Source organism: Bos mutus, chromosome 3 (genome assembly GCF_027580195.1).
Source record: "Bos mutus isolate GX-2022 chromosome 3, NWIPB_WYAK_1.1, whole genome shotgun sequence".
NCBI lineage: Eukaryota > Metazoa > Chordata > Mammalia > Artiodactyla > Bovidae > Bos > Bos mutus.
Window position 1 is genome coordinate 57,525,724 of NC_091619.1, and position 4,020 is coordinate 57,529,743.

The 4,020-nt window shown below is 41.7% G+C and overlaps 1 pseudogene; it reads left to right on the top strand.

Annotated features, from left to right (window-relative positions):
* Positions 1–861: 861 nt before the first annotated feature.
* Positions 862–3,781, top strand: LOC102270626 (mitochondrial transcription rescue factor 1 pseudogene; annotated as a pseudogene).
* The last annotated feature ends 239 nt before the right edge of the window (positions 3,782–4,020 follow it).

The window sequence follows — 4,020 nt, forward strand, 5'->3', positions numbered from 1 at the left end:
ATTTCCTACTTAATCTTGGTTCAGGAGATTGGTGCTATTTGGCTCCATGCAATTCATCCAACAAATACCTATGTGCATCTGTTGCTGCTGCTGCTGCTGCTGCTAAGTTGCTGCTGCTAAGTCGCGACCCTAAAGATGGCAGCCCACCAGGCTCCTCCGTCCCTGGGATTCTCCAGGGAAGAACACTGGAGTGGGTTGCCAGTTCCTTCTCCAATGCATGAAAGTGAAAAGTGAAAGTGAAGGCGCTCAGTCGTGCCCAACTCTCAGGGACCCCATGCACTGTAGCCCACCAGGCTCCTCTGTCTATGGGATTTTCCAGGCAAGAGTGCTGGAGTGGGTTGCCAGTTCCTTCTCTGGTGCATCTGTTAGGAACACTCTTTTTCAGATGCTGGAGAACAAAATAGAGAAAAACCTTGCCCTCATGGAGCTTATCTTCTAGTGAGGAAACAGATAAGAGAGATACTAATATACAGTTAACCCTTGAACAACATGGGTTTGAACTGCATGGATCCACTCTTATTTGGATTTTTTTCATTAGTAAATACTATTGTACTACAGGATTGATGGTTGGTTGAATCTGCAGATATAGAGGTTATATGTGTTACATATAGAGAAATTATGTGTTACACACTGATTTTTGACTGCACAGAGGGTTGGTGCCCCAACCCCTTTGTTTTTTGAAGGGCTCACAGTCTATTATTTTAGATGGTGGTAAGTGCTAAGGAGAAAAAATAAAACAGAGAAAGGGGGTAGTGAACATCCAGAGTGAGGAGTGATATTACAGTGTTAGCTAGGGTGCCAGGGGAGGCCTTACTGAGGAAGTGATATTAGAGTGAGGTGAGGGGAAGAGCAGACCATGCCATGAGGATATTTGGGAGAGGAATGTTCCGTGCACAGCTAACAGCAAGTACAAAGGTCCTGAGAAGGGAATGTGTGCCTGGCTTATTTGAGTGACAGCAAGAAGGCCAGCATGGCTGGAGCTGAGTGAACAAGCAGCAGAGTCATAGAAGATGAGACCAGACAGAATCTTATAGCCTTTGCAAGGATTTGGGATTTTAGGCCATTGTGAAGTTTTGAGCAGAGAAGTGAGATATTTTGACTTATTTTTTAACAGAATAGAATGCAAACAGATTAGAGTGAAAGTAGAATATATGACTAGAAGACTGGATTTTGACTTTGTAATCTACCCGCCCCCATTTTGGGCACCAAAATCTGTTACCAGAAGGTGTGTGTAGGGGGAATCCAGCTGCTAGCCGCTCAGAAGCCAATAAACAGGCCAGGTTGGTGGAAAGGAAAGTTTGCTTTGTTTCAGATGCCAGCAGCTGGGAAGGGGAGGGTGGTAGACATCTGTCCAGAGGCCAACTACCCCCACTAACAAGCAGGAGGTGAGAGCTCTTAAAGACAGAGTGGGGTTGGGGGGAGGTTGCATGCAGAAACAACATAATCACCTCTAACAGTCATCGTCAACTGGTCATCCGTGGTCTGACTAGCATCATCTTGTTTGTTTTAGGTACGGTTAATCTTTAGCTCCGGGGTGCACTTGTTCCCATTTCTTTGTGGTCAGTTCTTGGAATTGTGGCAGCTCAAGTCCAGGGTCCAGTCTGGTCATCATGTAGCTAACTTCTCCACCTGCTGTTTTGGTATCTATAAGACAGCTCACAGGATATGGCTCAGAATATTATATCCATAGCCTTTGAGAAAGAACTAAAAATCCTTGACTATGCTTAATGACTACATTATTATCATTATTTAGTCTCTTTTGACTGTTTTTCTTTGTTTCAGCATTTCCCACTTCTCTGATTAAACTTATTCTTTGACTAAAGTTTTCCACAGTCTAAGGCATCCAGAGGACATGGTGGAGGGGGCAAGGACCATATGGTATTGCTCCGTTTCAATGCCATCATTTATTCTGGAGTATGCATACATTCATGAATGAAGAATTCGTTAATAATGTACAGGGTACTGGTCATCATCAAGGGTTTGTTATTAATAATGAGTTACCATATAATAAAGTTGAATACTGAGTAGGGAATAATTTTTAGAATTCTCAACAGTAATCAACAAGGAAATTTTTGTTTAAACAGCAAATGAGTAGATTGCAAATATGATTTTAATTAGTATTTTATGTTCATAGAAACCTACCCCATTTTACAAAATTGTGACTTATATAGAAAGAAACTTAGGATACTTAGGGATAGTTCATTTTCTAAGAGCAACCCTTTCCTGAATGTGTTAATCTAGTCTAAACATTTTAGCTAGGAAGATCTTTTGACAAAAAACGGAATGCAAACTTGTTCTCTTTTCCTTTTTATATATAAGTACTCAGCCTTCACAGCAGTTCTGCTTCCCAGCAGTCTTGATTACATTGCAACTGTTTATGTTTTCCTAGAACTACCTTAAATGCACGGCATCACCATTGTATTGTATTGTAAAAAACGTGTATAAATTCACGTTTTTCAAAATTAATATTTCGAAAACTTTAGCATTATGACCCAAATGCTAGTCCCTGAAAGCAGACTGTGGTTTCTGTATATACTCTGGTAGCTCAGACAATAAAGACTCTACCTGCAATCAGGAGACCTGGGTTTGATCCCTGGGTCAGGAAGATCCCCTGGAGAAGGAAATGGCAACCTACTCCCATATTCTTGCCTGGAAAATCACGTGATGGTGGAGCCTAGTGGGCTAAAGAGGTGCACACGACTGAGCGACTAACACACACACACACACACACACGGACACACACACACACACAGAGTAAGAGCTTCACACATTTTTGAATTTGCAGAGTTGCCTTACATTACCCTTCTATTCAGGAATCATTAATTTGAGCATTAAAGGCTTTAATAGTGTTGATGGTGTTCAGCCACCACTAATGTGGCAGCTCTCAAGGATATACCTCTTGTCCTTGAAAAGATTCTGTCAGTGGCGTGAGGTAAGAGAAGCTGTCAATGATCCCATGACTTAATGCTCACGAAAATCTTTTATTATTTATTCACTCAACATATAATTATTGGACACCTATTATGTGCAAGCTGCTGTGAGAGGATTTAGATATTCAAGAATCAAAAGAAATAGCCTAGGCAAAGGGGGGCAGGGAGGGAGGAACATCCTTGATGTACAGGTAGTATGTACCATAGCTATAACTAGCTTCAAACTGCCCAGCAGCACTTTAAGAAAGTCAGATGCCTGGATTGGACTCTGCAGAGCACAACGAGGGACACCTTCACATAAAGGCTGTGTTTCCTGGAATCGACACTTGTATTTGTCTAGTGCCAAGTTAAAGGCATCAAATTATAAAACACTCCTCCGTAACATTTTCTCAGTGAGATTCCCAGGGCTTTTAATATCTCCAGAATATATTTTGCCATTTTTCCATAAAACTCAAAAGTAATAAAAGCTATAAAAAATCCACTAAAAAGACTGCAAAAAGTAGAAGACAAAGGGCACTCTGATGAAGAGGAGGACAATAATGACATGAATGAGCTGGAAGAGGAGCCCAAGGACGACCCTAGTGAGGTCAAAGGCTATAAAGACCTGGACAAAGTAGTACAGTCTTTACAGTTTGATGTTATCCTGAAGACAGGCCTAGATACCGGGAAAGGTTAAAGTGGGAGATGCATTGGATCTTCTCATTGGAGAGGATATAGAAGTGGAAACAGAGAAAGTGATGTGGATTCTCCTGAAAAAAGTGCTGAGGGAGAAGATCAGCAATGAGAAGTACAGAGTGGTGGTACGACGGTGGAAAAAGTTACAACTGCCTAAAAAGAGTATGCTCAAATAAATGGATCGCTTGTCTCCAATAAAGCTGCTTTCTAGCGGTGCAGGAAGGGGCCAGGTTCAAAAGAATATATTTTTGTTAAAGTTCTCCCACCATCTGTGGAAGATGCCGAGCCGTTTGTGGAAGTCAGGATCCACATGGGGAGGGAGGAGGGAGGAGGGTTCAGGATGGGGAACACATGTATACCTGTGGTGGATTCATTTCGATATTTGGCAAAACTAATACAATATTGTAAAGTTTAA